Here is an 18,226-nt window from a genome sequence, read left to right as displayed (position 1 = left end):
CTTTGTTTAGGTTATTCTTATCTCACATCTGACTCTTCCCCTGCCACCTTTTGGCCCTCACTGTGAGTTAGCCAAATGTGGTGTTTTTCAAAGTAGAGTTGATTGTCATAACTTATTTTAAGCCCTTTAGTGTCTTTGCTTACTTTTTCTGCCTCATTTTGGTTCTCATGTGTTCCCTTTCCAGTCGCAACTGGTCTTTCTTGACATAAAATGTGCTGGTCTTACTTATTTTTTGGACCTTTGCACTTGCTGTGCCGTAGGTTGGAATACATCCTATAACACTAAGACCTCATCTTAAAACTGTTTTCTTAGGCCTTTGCTGATCTCTGAACTAAATCCTGTTTCCTGGTATAAAAATCTCACAGTTATGCATTTGCATAATTATGTGCTGTTTCCCCAAGTAAAACTGTAAGCTTCTTGAAGGCTGACAAAATTTTAGTGTTTACAAAGGCCCAGAATAGTCTTGACAGTAGATGACAAATAGCAAATGACTGACTAAAGTCTATAAATAAGCAATTAATATACAAAGTGATTAATTCTGGAGTAAAGTTCAGATAGGGCTACATTGTTGTCATCCTAAGCATTGTTATTTGAAAATACTTAAGTTGTGGTTGCATTGATTTGATCTGCCTTTAGTTTTACTTTTTCTATTAAAAGTGAATATAAGTAATATTTTGATTTAAGAGCTTTCCAGAACTTGGATTGAACTTTCATAAGCTTTAGACTAAAACTTTGTCCTTTTGTTGAATCTGCGTTGTATTTGAGGTTTACAATTTAAAAAGGAGATGGTTGGTCACACACATCTTGATATTTACCTGTGGGATTTGTCCATTTATTTTAGTTGTTTGAGGCATAAACATTTAAAAATTGTACCAACCCTGTCGAGACACGAAATCATAGCTATTTTAATAAGTTTCTTAGTTCTTGGGAAAGTTAGAATTTAAAGTTAAGACAATATTAGAATTTTGCTTTTATGTAGGTTTTTTGTTTGTTTTTGTTTCATTTGGGTCTTTATTTAGTACATGACTATTGCTGACAGATTGACATGTACTTGTGAAAACTCCTAAGACTTCAGTGTTCTCTTGAAAATTAGTTTTGTACTGTTTACATTTTAAAATTAGTACTTTCAATAAACTTTTGGTTTCCATGTATTCTAAATTCTACCTAGGAGTACACAACTTCAGGGGGAAAAATGGGCACAGTCAGCAGAAAAAAGGTGGTCTGAGCATTTATGCGTTAAATATGCATGCTAATTAGGGAAAAAATTAGAAAAATATGAAAACAGATGTTACATAAATTATTGCAATCCCAGGGCAGCAGTAACTTACATACTGACAATAATTTTTTATATGTGCATGTGTATATCTATTTCTAGATTTCTCAATATTTATGTCATTCCTAAGAGAATAACTAGAAAAGGAGCCAGTATAGTCTTCATGGAGAGCCTGGTAAATAGTTCTGCATATGAGTTGCTGAGGAAGTGTAGTTGTTTGCTGTGGCCTTAGTGAGTGTACAGGGGATCATATGTGTTTCCTAATTTTGCCTATAATGCCCTCTCTTTTTCTCCCATCTTGGTTTCCTTCACTGTATATCAATTTGACATGATATATTCAATATATTTGGCATGATATATTCAATATATCATGTCAAAATAAGGTTAATTAATGACCCTAGCAGTGTAAGAAATGGAAAGTTGGCCCCAAATTGGTTTAAAGTATGTATTTAGAAATAAAATAAATTATAATTACTCCGGACATTGATTGTAGTGTCACTTTTTTTTTTTTTTGGTTACAGTCATACTTCTTGAGGTAAATAGCCATCATTCTTTAAATAATGGTAAGACAGTGGTATGACAATATATATTCAGTGTTACTTAAATACACATTAATCATAAAACAGATAACGTTAAAGTAGTCGAATGATATTTGAATACTTTCACTCTAAAGAGACAAAAATGGTCTGTTTTTACAAAGCAAAGATGAGAAAGACACATTTTATTTTAATGGTCAGAAATTTTTGGTTCAACCATAGAAGAAAAGTTATGTGAATATATTGCTGTGCAAAGATCCAGTGAAAACATTAAGATATTCTCTGTATGTGTATTATAATTTAGAAGAGTATCATTTGAAACTTTTCAGATAAGATTGAAAGTTTAAAATAAGGAAATGCTAAGCCAGGTGTTGGTGCACACCTATAATCCCAGCTACTCAAAAGGCTGAGAGAGGAGTATCAAAAGTTCAGGGCTACCTGGGCAACTTTACTGAGACTGTCTCAAAAATAAAAAAAATAAGAGCTAGGGCTATATCATGCCAAAATCATGTCAAAATAAGAAGAGCACCCCTGGATTCAATTTCCAGCACCAATTAATTATATAAATAAATAGGAAGTTCTGCATTTTAAAAAAATATTTATTTTTTAGTTCTAGTTGAACAGAATACCTTATTTATTCATTTTTATGTGACACTGAGGATCAAACCTAGGACCTCGTGCGTGCTAGGCAAGCGTTCTACTGCTGAGCCACATCCTGAGCCCAGAAGTTCTGCATTTTAATATAATAAATTATTGCAAACAAGAATACAAACACAGATGAAACATGAATTATATTTAATAAAATAGAAATATCTAAAATGCCATAAGACAGTTTCTGGAAATCCTTTTTCCAGTGGGTTACTTCTGTTATTTGGTTTAAGGAGCACATGATACTACAATGTGTTTGATCTAATTAATTCCTTTCAACTCTCAGTAATTTTAAGGTCCATTTGCTATCATATTTTTTAGTTGTCTGCCACTGACATTTTACGTCATATTACCTGAAGGCTGCTATATTTTTGCACATATAGTGTGCCACCAATACTTCTTAACAGGTTGTTGAATGTTAAGAAACTAAGAATGAAATCTAGAGGTGGATGATAATATGTTTAGTAATTTATTATATTAAGAGGTTTTTGCTTAAATTGGATAGTCTGTTTAAGAACTTTAGTTGTTATTTTGAATTTTGTATAGAAATATGATTACATCATATAATTTATGGAAATACATTACTAAATGAAGTAATGTGTTTTTTCTTTTGCTCTAGGAAAAAGCTATGTAAATTAATTTTTCACTCACAAATAAATAATATTCACTTGTCATCACAGATGTAATCATACGCTAATTTTATATTAATGCTTTGAAATCCATTTTTAATGGAATTTTTACATGTTTTCAAAATGTCAAATTTCCATTTTTTATATCATTTTAAAATATATTATTTTACTGTATGTTAGAAGAGTAGATTTGTATGTCATTTCAGGAGAAAGTTAAATGAAGTTATAACAAGTGATTTGTTTTATAGTGAGGTCTGACTGTGTGTGTGTGTGTGTGTGTGTGTGTGTGTGTGTGAGAGAGAGAGAGAGAGAGAGAGAGAGAGAGAGAGAGAGAGATATGTCTTTTATTATTGGTATTATAAAATGATACTTTCCTCCTGGAGTTAAAATAGATAATGGAAAGTGATTAGTGAGTAGGGTAATGTTTGTCCTCCAGGAGCCTAAAATATTCTGACATGAATTTTTGTTTGGCCTGCTATTTTGCATTGTTTGGTTTAGTTTAGGGTTCCCTACTGGAATAGGAACATTTTAGTTTGCTACTGGAATTGGAGTATTGAAGTTATTTTTATTTATTTATTTTTCAGGTAGATGTTTTTCCAACAGTCGAGGGAGAAGTCAGTTGGTCTCTAGATCTTGATTCCTCTTCAATTCCTGTTTACCAGTCAAGACTTCTATTTGGTGAAATCTGTTGTATTGAGCTGGTGTCATCTTTGAACCATAACAAAAACATGCATTTTCAAGTATCAAACAGATTTGTGGATTAGTAAATTTCTTCTGAAAGGTAAGCATCTATTTATTCATAATATACATTTAAACATTGAATACTGTGAATACCCTTTACCATAGTAATTGTATAGATTTTTTTGTCCATGAAATATGTGGGGGAAGCTTTAAGAAACATTTCTCACCAGCAGTCTTAGCAATTTTCAGGGCTATACTTTTTCTATCCATAGATATTTTTTTCCCAAATATTTTCCATATCCTTTAAGCCTCCACTTAATTTTTTTTAGAGGAATAGGAAATTAGGATAAATGTAGAGTTGAAAATTTCTCAGGTCATGTTCACAATTTTTTCCTACCACAGCCAATAATAAGAAAAATTTTACATTTGTAAGCCAGTTCCTATAGGTATAAATGAAACTGAAAAAAAGTTAAAGCAATTTTTATACTAATTACATAGGATGTACTTTGTGCTCTTGTTCTTTTATATTTCATGTAATACATGCTGAAGCCAATAACTAAATTTATTTTCCTATTTAATAATATGTCGAGTTTACAGTTTCAAAAATCCTGCTTTAAGTTTGTTCATTACTGACTTGTTTGGAAAGTAAGGGGAATGAGACAGTTTTTCTGCCTCAGCCAAGCTGCTTTTTCTTGTGTGTCTTCTCTTCACTGTCCCCATTCACTATAAGCTATCAAGTGACTTGATGGAAAGGTAACTATTGAGGAAGGCTAGAGCCCTTATTGGGGTTCGAGTGTAGGGGGAGCACAGACACAAATAGTTATATCTCAGAATTTTAAAGGAGAATAAGTCTCTGGATACAATCAAGCCTTTATGGTAAGGTACATATTTCTGTATTCTTTTCCTTTTATCTGCATTAATTGGATGTGTATTCTGATACCTTCAAATCATTCTTGGTCTGAAACATTGTTATCTTTGTAAGTTCTGTGTATCATCATTGGATAACCCAGATCTTTTCCCCAATAGTCTCTTCTAAGTACGCATTCATGTTTTATCCTTTTAATAAATTGCATTTTTTCTGATTATAAAAGTAATATTTTATGTTAAAAAATTTGGTAAATATTGAAATAAGTAAGATAAAAATTATCCCTAATCCTAATATACAGAGATGAACTAATGTAATACTTTGAAAATAAAATCTATTATTTTACTTGAATTTAACAAAAGAAACTGAAATGAAGCCTAAATGATTAGTGAATTCCAAATAAATGTTTTTTTTCCCCAAAATCATAAATGTTAGTTTTCAAGAGTCTTTGAAAGAAAATTATGGAAATCTTCTAAGTACTTTGCAAATATGAGACTAGAAAAGGGTGAATTAAAAGCAGAATATCTTTTTATTTTAAGATAGATTGTTTAAATTTATAAAATATAAAAATCAACCTTTAAAGTAATTAGTTACCTGGCATTTAATACATTCACAATATTTTACTACTTACTACCTCTATCTAGTTCCAAAAACATTTATATAACATCAAGGTAAAATACTCAATAAGCAGTTTCTCTTTATAAAGTCTGCCTTACCTACACTTGTGGTATCTATTAGTCTGTATTCTGTCTCCATGGTTTAGCTTTACTTCATATTTCATATGAATGTAATCATATGTGGCATTTTGTGTTTGGCTTCTTTCACTTAGCATAATATTTTCCTTTTTTTATCCATGTTGTAGCACTTACTGGTACTGAATTATTTTTCTTAGCTGAATACTAATACTCCATTGTATGTATATACTTCAGTTTGTTTATTCAGTTTACCTTTCGACTATTGTGAGTTAGTGCTGCTATTAACATGTGTACACATGTACCTATTTGCATATCTCTCTCAGTTCTTTTGGGTATATACCTATGAGTAGAATTGCTCAGTCATGTTTTAATATTGTGTATAACTTTTTGAGGAGTTATCAAGACTATTTTATATAGTGGCTGCACTATTTTATATTCACATTAACAATGTATGAGGGCTGCAGGTTCTCCATATTTTGTCAACACTTTTTTTCCCCATTTTTTGATTGTCGGAATACCTTATGATAGTAATGATGACTTTCAGCTAAGAACATTATAGAGAAATGATTCTACTTTTATTATTTTATTATATGTAATTGTTATTTCTTACATAGTGATTGTTTTTCTCATACAGCAATTATGTATCAATCCAGAATATTACTTATTTCTGTTTTTTCTTCAGAGCTAGCTGAGCAGTGGACATTTTTTTTCCCTCAGAATTGAAGATTTTTTAACTTTTTTCATTGGCTTAAAATTATACTACATTATGCTTCACATTTGTACCATGGTTTGCCTTGCATATAGTTTTTGTTTGTTTTTATTAGACTTTTAAACTGCCATTATTTTCATTTATTGCTCACAAGAGAGATATACTTCTATTTTTATTGATAGCATTTCACAGTTGTCTTTTCAGGCTCCTAAATCACAAAATGACATTTTGTTGGCTACACTGTTTTTTAAGTAATCTCGAGTTTCCTTGGCCTTTCAATGAAGTGCCATTCTCAGATTTCTTTTATTGTATTACTGGGTTAGTTATTGTTTCTTTTATCCCATTGCCATTCTCATTCTTAGATTCACTTAAATAAAATTTTAGAAAGGTTTAGTGGAAGATGAATTTTTTGAGTTGTGCATATTAGAAAATGTACTTATTTATTCTCTCAGTTGATTGATGATTTAGTTCAATATTTAAGCTTAAAATAATTTTCATCAGAACATTGAGGGCTTTATTCCCAAAACTTTTTCTGCTATCCTATTATTCCTAAGGAGAAATTTGAAATCAGTCTGAACCCCTTGAAGACTGTTACAGAATCTGTCACAGTGAAAACAAAATAGACAAAAATCCTTAACTTGATTAAGGTTATGTTTGAGGGCAGAGAGGTTGATAGGTAGCTAGATAAGTAAATGTGTAGTAGGTTAGATAGTGATTCTATGATGGAGAATAATACAAGAAGAGGGACCTAGGGAGTTTATTATATAGGGAGAGGGGTAGAGATTTTAAAGTAGCATGTACAGGAAAAGCCTCATTGAGAAGAGAACATTAAAGACCTGGAGAACATGAGGGAATGAGTGTCTAGGCACAGAGAATACGATATACAAAGGCTGTGAGGCAAAAATATTGCTGAATTGTTCAAGGAAAGCCTAAAGGTCAGTTACTGCAGTTACTCTCTACTAATGGATATTAAATTAAGAAAGTAACTCGGAATTTATATCTTTTAAATGCCTGCATTTGGCTTTTATTCTGAATGAGATAGAGAGTTATTGGGGAGTTTCCTTAGTAGATTTGTAGTTTAAAAGAATTATTGATTGCCAGTTTGAGAACAGATTTTAAGGTAGCAAGGGCAGATGCGGAGACACCACGTAGAAGGTTAGAAGTGAGAGAAAATTGTCATTTGAACAACAGGGTTTGCTGATTTGTTGGATTTGAGTTATGAGAAAGCAATAAGTGGAGAATGAATTTAGTGTTTTTGGTTTGAGTAACAGGAGAAAAACTTTCATTTAATGAAGAAGGGGAAGATTATAAAGGGAATACAGTTGGGAGAAGGTCAGAAGGTTGATTTTGAACATGGAAAATTGTATATTTGAGTGGAGAGGTTAAGGAGACACTGACCTGGGTTCAGGGAGAATTCAAAGTTCGGACAGGGTAAATGGGTAAGGGAGATGTTTTGGATGAAGGAAAAATTGTCAGTTGTAGATTATATAAAAGTTAACTTTAAATACAGTCTGGTAGATATAACTACTATGTCCTATCCTTGGGGAACCTTAAGTAAAAGGATTAAGAGAGGGAGTGTGAAGGAGGTTAGGAATGGAAAACCCAGTGAGGTGAGAGAGAAACTCCCATGTCTCTGAATATCTGAAAGGGGGATGTAAGCACTTCAAGGAAGGAGAAGTGATTATTTAATGGTAAATTCTACTGGTCAGTGAAGTTGGACTTGTGAATTCTGTTGAATTTTCTAATGGGGAGTTATTGGTGACTTTTAGAAGAACAGCTTCATAGAGAACAAAAGATGAAGGCATTCAGGTGACAGATGGAAGAGAAACACATATGGCAGATGAAGGGGAAAGTTAGAGTCAAGCTAGGCTTATTTTTAAGAGTGATTATGCAAAAAAAAGTGGAAGATTATTAAAGTAATGTGTACAATGTTAGATTGCCTCATAAAGGAAATGGTTTATCCTTAAACAGGAGAAAGGATGATTTATCTTTAAAAGGAAGAAGGCAGAGAATATGGGCACAGATGCATTTTTTAAAAGCTTTTGGTCAAACTTCATGCTGTGTTTAACTTGTGTGACATACAAGAAGCATCATGATTAGCTGCTTCTCATGTCTTTTAAGCTTATTCTGTAATTCTTACTTCTTAGTGATTTTTTTTTAACTTTAGCCATATAAATTAGTGATTTCGTTTCCAGTTTAGGATTTTTGTGGTTAAATGTTTCTGTTAATGGAATTAATGGAATTAAGACATACAGCAGGCATGTATGTATGACTTATCTCTTGATGTTTTTAAAGAATATCAAGTTTGTGAATATTTCCATAGAATGCTAGAGAATCACCAAGCTATGTTAAGATGGGATGCAGGGCCATCCTCTCCTCCCCTCCCCTTCCCTCCCCTCCCCTCCCCTCCCCTCCCCTTCCTTTTTTTTTTCTTTCTTTCTCTTTCTCTTTCTTTGAGAGAGAGAGAGAGAGAGAGAGAGAGAGAGAGAGAGAGAGAGACACACTTTTTTAGTATTTTTCAGTTTCCAGTGGACACAACATCTTTATTTTTATGTGGTGCTGAGGATCGAACCCAGCGCCCCACGCATGCCAGGCACATCCCCAGCCATCAGCTTCTTTCTTATACCAGTCTTAGGTAGGTCATTATTCAAATGCACTTGGCAAAAAATGAAGTACTTCATGTCTTAGATTCCTTGAACTAGGTAAAATTGTAATTGTAAAAATCCACAAATGCAAATGGTTTGTAGTGTTCATTATGATACATATTCCTCCTAGCTGCTTAGCCCAGAAGCATAGTTAATAAACATGGGATAGGATAATGGCATCAGAAGTCTACTGGTATAATATGGAGTGGGCATATGCTTTTGAGTTGTAATAGTGTTATTCTTTTTACCCATTCTTGTCAAGCTCCCTGTACTCTTTAGTGATTCAGCTGCCCCTGTGGCTGTAGATACTGATTATGGTGTCCTGTGACATGATTCAAATTGCTTGTTCACTATGACCCATACTGTAGTACCTAAGTGAGAATAGTAGGTGGTATGGGATCAGTTAAAAGGCCAAAAAACTGAGTAGCCTGTGAAGAGTATTCCCCAGAGCACCTCTAGTGACTCACTCATTCCTCTGATTTAAATGCCCCCTCCCCCACCCTGTCTCATGTACTGGAGATTGAACCCTGGGGCAGCCTACCATTGAGCTACTGTCCCAGCTGTCTTTTTTTGTTGTTGTTGCTGTTTTGTTTTATTTTCATTTTTTTATTTTGAGACTGGGTTTCAGTAGGCTGCCAAGGCTGGCTTGGAACTTGGAATCCTCCTGCCTCAGCCTCCCTGAGTAGCTGAGATTACAAGTATGCACCAAGATGCCCAGCAACAAATTTCAATTCTTTACAATTCCCCCTTTCCCTATAATCTGAAACAATGTCCTTTTTACTGAGCTGAAAGACATTGGAATGATATCTCCTATACATCTATATATTCACTTGTCTTCTGAGGCAAGTGAGAGTGTGTACTCAGTATCCTTTCAACTTTCTTAAGTACTCTGCTTTTAGAAAGAGGGCTCTTATGGAAGGAATAATAGAAATAAGATGTCTTGTGCATCTAGTTTCCCTCTAAATGCAGGGTGTAGCTTATCAAATTGCCCTTTAAGCAACAATGAAAGATCTCTTTCAATTTCTTTAGGGATATATTTATATCATTGTGTAGTATGTGAAACATGTACTATTTGTGGAGAGGCTGCCTGGCATTTCATGGGCTAACCCTGAGTAGAGTCCTTAGGGAATTCTCTATTTCACAATTGAAAAGTTCGCTTGTTAACCGCCAACTCTTTTAACCTTGTCTTACCTGATTCCCTGTTAAATACTTCATTATTTAACATCATCATTTGTCTCTCTTCCATGCACTTCACACACCTTTCTTCTGTACATTGCAATTTTTTTTTTTATCTGTTTCTCCCTTTAACTTACTAGTCTAAATAAACCATCTGTGGTGACTTTTCCTTTATAAGTGCAAACTTGTTTGCAAAAATCTTAGTGCAGAAATACCAACTATGTTATTCTCATGCACTCATGTTTCTCTGTAAGCTGTGTTTATCCTTGAGCTTCCAATCTTTGTAAATTAAACAAGAGAAACTTGTCTCTATGGGGTTTTATACTAGTGGTGTGTTTTGAGCAATACACATAAGGATGACTCTTAACTATTTTTCATTTGAATTGAATAATTTTGAGTGGAGAAGATGTTTGGAAATGTAGCAAAAAGGTAATGATTTGCTTTAAGTTCTATAATGTTTTTAGCTTTGAAATTATTTCAATATGAATTAATTTGATCCACAAATATTTATTAATTATTTACTCTATGGCAGATACTGAACTATCTGGAGATATACTTCTTAAATAATATATCCTTTTAGGATGTTTTACTTTTTAAATTAGGTAATGTGAGCATTTTTTTTCAAAGTTCACTGAGAAGTTTTTTAGGTTTTCACTGTATGTGTACTCTTTCGTGATAATAGAGAGCCAATCCTAAATAATAGTAAAATGTAGAAAATAGAGAATCTGGTTCATCTTCTCTTCCTCTCATTCACTCTTTCAAGGGCTTAATGAACAGTGAAATGAACCAACAACTTCCCTTTCTCTTCTTTGCAGTTATAGTTGTCTTCTGTGGTACTTAGCAGATCTGAAAGAAGCAGGAAAGTTGATGAATTGGATGGGAGAAGATATATAAACTTATAATGAGACAAGTAGAAAAACAACCATTTATAATTGAGAGGTGGCTGTTTCTTCTAAGTAAAATATATTCACCAAACATTTATATTTGTCATAGAAATTTGAAGTTTTACTTTAGAGTATTCCCAACTTTAGTATTCCTTTGTAGTCTATGAACAGCTGACACATTTAAAGGAAATTTCTGTTAGTCTTTAATTTGTAATGATTTGACAGGAAAGTCACTAACATTGCATTTATTGAGACGGAATAAGGTTTCAGTTATTAAAAATATGTGCTCAAAGTTTTGTAAATGATATGAACAATAACTTTTCTTCAACTTAAGAGTTGCAGTGTAGTCAGTATGCTAGTGAATATGTGTTGAAGATATTTTGAAAGCCTAAATTATTTGAATATGTTTGAGACTTTTGTTCTTCTGTATTTATGTTGAAAACATTACATGTTTTTGGATCATTCATGGTATAGTCTTAGAAGTTTGGTGTTTTATACTTTCAGTTGTATGTACCCTTGATAAGGCATTTGTTAGTAATATTGGAACTAAGTAGTTTTGCCCAAATTCCATTCAGCTGTTGCTGTCTAAAATAAAATATTTTAAAATAAGTAGCCATTTCATATGAGAAATCTATTGAAAGTGGTTTTCATCTGATAGTGTATATTTTAATTTTTATAAATGAAACAGGAATTTAATTATTGATATAGCTAAGGAAGGTTTTCTGTTCACATTTAATAATATGTAATTTGATATTATTTGGACAGGATCTTACATAAACTAAAAAATATTCCTTACCCATTTTAAAACACGTTATATCTTACATGTTAATCTAATTTCTCACTGAAGTCACTAAAGAGAATTGTGTACCAGTAGGTTTCTAAAACTTTGACATTATTTTAATCTGATAACAAATGGGTTTAAGTTCATGTTCTTTCTGTTGTTGGCAACAAATCTAAACCTGTATTTTTTGGATTTATGAGGATAAGTCCTGCTTTGGCAATCTTGTAGATTCTCAGGAGAATAGTTAAACAGTGATTAATCATTGTTTCTTCACTGAGTGTGCAGAAAAGAATGGAAAAGCTGCATTTCACACTTCTGAAGCAATTAATCCCCATGATCTTAGCCAGGTTTGTCTTGTAGATAAGTCGGGATACAAAACGGTACCTAATTTATCAATGTATGCATGCCATAAAGTATAAAACACACAATTTATTTCATATCATTTATAGTCAAATGTAAAAAAAAAGAGTGACTTTGCCATATCCAAGAGTGTTTCCTACATTCCTTCATATAAACTAAGTACCAGAGATTACAATGGGATTCCTGTTTATTGTGCACATCTGGTGCAGTCACTATGCATTTTCTCATTCACTTGCTGGCATTTTTAGTGATTGTGGCATAAATCACCTTGCTAATCAGAAACATAAGTGACGGGAAGTCATCTCCTTTTTTTGAACAATGGGAAAAAACATATGGCTTCTTAGACAGTACTTGGCTGTTATACTATTTATGTGGCATTATATTCGGTATTTAGAATTTCATATTAATTGCAGTAGTTTGCTTTAAGGCATCTAACACCTACAGTTTGTGGTCAAAATTTTCATTTTACACAACTTTCATAAAAAATAAAGAAGGTAACTTACAGGCCTTGTATTTTAAAAACTTAAAATTACTTTTGGGAAGAGTTTTGATGAAGATGAATTGAATAAAATTTATATATATTTTAAATGTCTAGATGTTTTTATCTATATGCATTGAGTGATTTCAGACTAGTTTTTAATTATTCCTATTCCAAAACACCACACAAATCAGAAAAAAATGTTATTGTCCTTAAAAGTGTTAGAATGTAATTGATAGCAGTTTTTCTAGAGCAGTGGTATTATTTTAAGAAGAGCTGCATTTTTAATGAATTGTTTATAATTTGGAACTATTTCTGCATAGACTACAACTAAAACTAATGGATGAGTAAAGCTTTATAAAACTTAAGAAATTTATATGTGTAGGCTTTAAAGATTGTCCTCAGTGATTGCTACCTATTGTAGACTGCTTGCTACAGGTTTTTTTTCTTTACTTTCAATAATTACTCAATTCTCAAAAGGTAATTAATATAAGGGCCCTTTGTTATTGTTTGACTTTATAATATTTACCTGCTTTTCCTTTATTTATTTTAAATATGTAAATTTCAAATGAAAATTAATATTTTTTGGATAAATATGTGTCTTTCATTTTTTTCCCCTCATTTCATGTGACTATTGATTAGTTAGGCTAATCAAGATGTAACAGATACAAAGTTTATTTGTTAAAATAATGCCTTCATTTGAAGTAGCCCTCTTGGGATGAATACATAATTCATCAATCAAAGTATTTTAGAATGCCTTTTTTTGAATTTTTTTTTAGTAGAATTGATGTACAACTATTCAAAATGATACTTTGAATGGAGATAACATTCAATTTGTGGGTATGCATATGCTAGTAATTTTGTTAAAAAAAAATCAATCATATTAACTTAGATTGGAGACCATGTGTACCTTGTAGATAATTAGGCATTGAGAATAGAATTAATTTTGAAAAAGTGCCCAAGTTTTAAATAAATAGCCTTATTTATTAATATTTTTAATAATCTTTTATGATATTGTCTGAAGGACCACCTGTGGTAGGAATTTACAAATTAAATAAAAACAACAAAAGGAGGGGTATTTTTTTCCTGTTATCATTGCTTGTTTTAAAATCACTACTATCCAGATTCTCTATTAAGGTATAATATGCTATTTTAAAAATTATAGTTATGACTGAATTGGTGTCTTCTTTCTAGATTAAAGTTATCTAGCGCTTAAAATTGAGTGAAATCTATACCAGAGTTCTTTCTTGACTGTTTTTATTTTCTGTTTCTGTTAAAGTCTCTGTGTATCCCATCTTATTTTTTTTTTAAGGTTGGAGGTCTATTTCTTATGTGTCAACTTAAAAGTATTACAATTAAACAGATATAAATTTCTTTTTCTTCATGAAAATTTAATAGTTCCAGGAGAACATGGTGTTAAAATCCATAAAAGTGGTGATTGAAAGGATGGCAAAAGTATCAAAATGGCAAAAATGAAGGTTTAATTTTTCATAACTGAATATTTTGAAAATCCTCAGAAATGATACTTTGAAGAAAAATTTCTTGTGTTAAAGTGCTTGATGGAAAATATATTAACCTAAATTATTTGTTTATTTATAACCATAAAGGCAGGCTGTAATTTCTTAATGTATTTCAATTATTAATTGAAATTGAACATTCATCAATGTTAATATTCATTGCACACTTTGTTTAAAATTTGTTTTCAGAGAATTTTGATTTTTTCCCCACCCTTGATTCTATTTCTCTTCTTTATGGTTACATTTTGTTGGTACACATTACTTTCCTAAGTAGGTTTGGAACTGAGTAGAATTGAGGAAAAGTTATTTTTCTTAAGTTCTAATGACATAAAGAATGAACCTTCTAGTTGTAGGAATAACCTTAATGATAGTTAATTACTGCCCTGTAGGTGATAGTAGCCACTGTAACCAACCTGCTCCCCCAGTCCGGAAGATTATTACCTACTGTCCATCTTTCCAGCTATCCTTTCCTCAGCTTGTCTTTGCCTGGAAATAGCTTTTGGAATACTGACTGAGGTGATGTGCCTACCACTGCTTGAAGTGCTATGATATAGACGGTATTTACACTGTTGACCTAATCATACTGATATTCAGATAACAATGTTAGTTTATGAAATATTCTCAAGAATGGGAGACTTCTATTTGTGAATGTGAATGTAGCAAAAAGCATATTGCATGTTTTGATATTTCTGGTTTCTGTTTTCATGTTTAAGCTGTTTTTGGTGGTAGGTTTTACCAGTGTGATCTTCACCTGTGTTTACTCTGGGGTTCAGGCATACCTGGGATATGGAGACTAGCAGAATTGACCTGTACCTAGTCTTCGATGCAAAGGCACATGAATTGATTTTTTTCTAAGAAAAATAAAATACAAAGACCTAAATCTGGTGATATTTTTGTATGCTTTCCATGCTAAACAAAATTCCTGAGGCTTGCTGAGGACTCGGGTCTTTGGAAGGTCTAAACAGCATGAGGCTAAGATCCTGGCAAGAGTCCCTGGCTGCATTATAACATGGCTGAGAAACAGAAATGGGACTGGCTTCATTGCAGAATGGACCAAACATGTTGAATGGTCTTGCTTTAAGACAACCTGCTCTCTTTAAGAACTCTCTCACTCTGAGACAAGCCTTAATTTCTCCCTAGACAATGTTCCCATGACCTAATTACTTTGTACTATGTTTTATTTCTTAAAGAGTCTACCACCTGAACACTGCCACACTGGGGACCAAGCTTCCAGAACATGAAACTTTGGTGGACACTCTCCAACTATGTCACTGGGTCACACAGCTTTAGTTGTTAAAAGAACAGCATTTCTAAAATCAACCTGGGTTCTGTTTGTTTTCTGGTCCAGACCTCCCTCCATCAAGGGAGGTAGATGAGTGGGCTGTAGGGAAAAAAAAAAACAAAAAACAAAAAACAATCAGAACAAGACAGTCAGGAGGCAAATAGCATGGCTCTTGTAATCTGTGAAAGACTAGATGAAAGATACTTTTTTTTCCTCTGTCAGTTTATTGAGTAACATTTTGCACTTTCCACTTGCCTTCAGTGTTGTGAAAGATGTAGTCACCATGGTTGAGAGCAGTCCTATTTAACAAAGCAGCGGTTAGAGCAGAGGGGAAGTGGGCCTCAGTGGGAGTCAGAGTACTGAAAGAAGCTGCATTGGTGCCCTGTAGGTGACAGTAGCCATTGTAACCAACAGTATAAAACCCAGGAAACAGATGCCTGAATGGGGAGAACAGAAGAGGCTTTCTCATCTTACTTTGGAGGTAGCGGAATTATCAGACCTAAAATACCACATAGAGACACAAAGAGGGGGGATGAAATGACATATGTGCCATGGTAGGTGTTATGGTTTGGATCTGGAGTGTCCTCAAAGGCTCTTTTGTTGAGGACTTTGTCTCTAATTCAGTAGTGTTCAAAGATGGAGCTTTTGGAAGTGATTTGATCTAGAGGATTGTGACCTGTCAGTGGATTAATCTGTTTTATACCTCAGAGGACTACTAGGAGGTGGTAGAAGCTATAAGAGTGGGACCCCGTTGAAGATTGTGAGTCCTTGGGAGCTTGCCTTTGGGACTGTATCTTAACTCCAATACCCCCACCCCCTTTGGCTGCCAAGAGCAGAACAGCTTTCCACTGCCATGCCCTTCCACCATAATGTTCTGCCTCATGTCAGGTCCAAAGAATGGAGCCAGCCAACCTCAGGCTGAAACCTCTGAAAATATGAGCCAGAACAAAACTTTCTTCCTTTAAGTTGTTTTCCTTATTTTGTCACAGTATCTCAAAGCTGACTGACTTAATAGGTGACTGTTAGCTGACTGGTCTTGTTCTGAACATGTATGATGGACTTAAGGATGATTCCCAGAAAGGACAGCTTGTAGAGGTCTAGTATCCTGCTTCAGGGTGAAGGTGAGAAGCAGCAAGCACGGGTTATATTTGTTTTGTAAAATAATTATCAATTTTACTGACATACTAAAGTAGCTCTTTTTTAAACTTTTTTCTTCAAAACACTTTTTGCTTATTACTTAACCAAACAGTGTTCTAGTGGCTAGAGAAACAAAGTAAGATATGATTCTTTATTTAAGCAGCTTCTAGTTTATGGGGGAGTTGTTAAAAAAAATTAAACAGTTAAAGAGTCAGCATCTCATGTGAAGAATAAGGTGATAGAATCATGCAGGGCAAACAGTTGGTCCTAGAAGAAGGGATTTTAAACCAATTTGGACTTAGACTTGAAGAATGGTTCCGAGATAACTTCCTAGAGTGGGTGAAGCCTGAGTGTGAAGAATGTTGAAGAAAAGCCAGTGCATATAGAGGAAAATATTGCCTGTACCAGCCCCAAAATAACTGTAAACCCAAAGTGTATTTGAAGAACGGCAAGTTGATAGATTTGCACCATGAGAAATACTGAGATCTGAGGCTCTTTCTGAAGAGTTTTGTGGATCATTCTAAGTGACTGCACTCTTTTATCCTGGGAGGCAAAAGGAGAAGGGAAAGGAAGACATTGCATAGAAAGAGTTTCAGTATGCAGTGCTAGGCATTGTGCTCTATTGAATTTAAGCCAAGGAGAGATGTGATCAGATTTGGTTGTTAGAAGGAATAGTTAAGTGACATTTAGCCATCAGATTTGGAGCAAGAACTCAAGAGCCCGGGTACCAGTTAGGAGACAATTGCAGATCAGGAGAGAAATTGAGACACTGAATTAAGTTAGCATCAGAGTAAGGGAAAAGGAGGTAGATTTGGCCAAATCTAGTTGATTGCATGTAAGAAGGTCAAGAAAGGAATGCAAGTATTAGACTCAAGTGACTGTTGATTGGTAGCACCATTCATTGAATGGAGAATACAAGAGCAACAGTTTGAAGGGGAAGAGGATGACTTGTGTTTAGGCATCTTATTGATTGAAGACTTTCAAGGGATGTTTGAATACATTGATCTCTCAAACCCAGGAGACCAGCTAGAGTAAGAGATGTATGTATGCTTGGAGTCATTAACATAAATATTGGCATGAACTTCTTTGTTTAGCATTTTCAAGCATTGTGTCAGGCATTGGCAAAACAAAGGTAAATAAATGTATTTGACAGGTAGAAGACTTCCCAGGGATTATATATAGAGGAGAGGTAAACTTGGACCAAAGGGACTACTATCAAACAATGTAATGATAAAAGAAGAACTTGTTGAGGAGATGAAGGAGGGAAACAGTGATGGTGTCACTGAAGACAAAGTGAGAGATAAGGCGAGTGTATTGAATAGACGGGTTAGAAAAATGTATTGAATAGACGGGTTAGAAAAATGTCATGAATTTGACATTCCTAACGTCTTTAATAAGCATTTGGCATGGAATGCTGTAAAACATATGTAAGCTCAAAGAGTAGTTGATGGATAAACAAATGAGATGAAGCATTATAGATGACCTCTGAAAGGTACTATCTTACCATTGTCTCTGAAGAGCTGGTCAATGGAGGATGATGCAAGGCTGAAAGAGGTTTGTTCTTAATTTCGCAGAGACTTCATAGTTGATGAAAAAGGGCTAGGAGGAGGAGAGGTTGTGATATAGGAGAGAAAACAATTTAAAATAGTTAAATTTGGAATAACGTATGTGGAGTGATATAACAGATTTGGCTCAAGACTAATGAAGGAATGAATTTCCACAAGAGGTGGGCTAATTATTATTTTTTAAAATTGAGAATGCTAGAAATAGGAGAAGTGTGACATGAAAGTTCGGGTCCTCCAGAAAGTTAAGATGTAATTAGAAAATTAAGAGCGTTAGTGTGGGAAAGTCTTCAGAAGTAAGAGAGGAACAGGACCAAGCAGGGAAAGCCTTTAGACTGTAATGCAGGCCTGGCACCTGTAAGAGAGGG

At 33.7% G+C, this 18,226-nt stretch overlaps 1 long non-coding RNA gene across 1 annotated transcript in view; it reads left to right on the top strand.

Annotated features, from left to right (window-relative positions):
- The window catches only part of LOC144251253 (uncharacterized), a 114,333-nt gene that overhangs the window by 90,090 nt on the left and 6,017 nt on the right, over positions 1 to 18,226 (top strand). Inside the window, exon 3 of the long non-coding RNA XR_013342654.1 lies at positions 3,671 to 3,867. This is a non-coding gene — a long non-coding RNA (uncharacterized LOC144251253). The remainder of the gene's footprint in view (positions 1 to 3,670; positions 3,868 to 18,226) is intronic.

Source organism: Urocitellus parryii, assembly GCF_045843805.1.
Source record: "Urocitellus parryii isolate mUroPar1 chromosome 10 unlocalized genomic scaffold, mUroPar1.hap1 SUPER_10_unloc_3, whole genome shotgun sequence".
Classification (NCBI taxonomy): Eukaryota; Metazoa; Chordata; class Mammalia; order Rodentia; family Sciuridae; genus Urocitellus; species Urocitellus parryii.
This window is presented reverse-complemented; position numbering and strand designations above follow the sequence as displayed.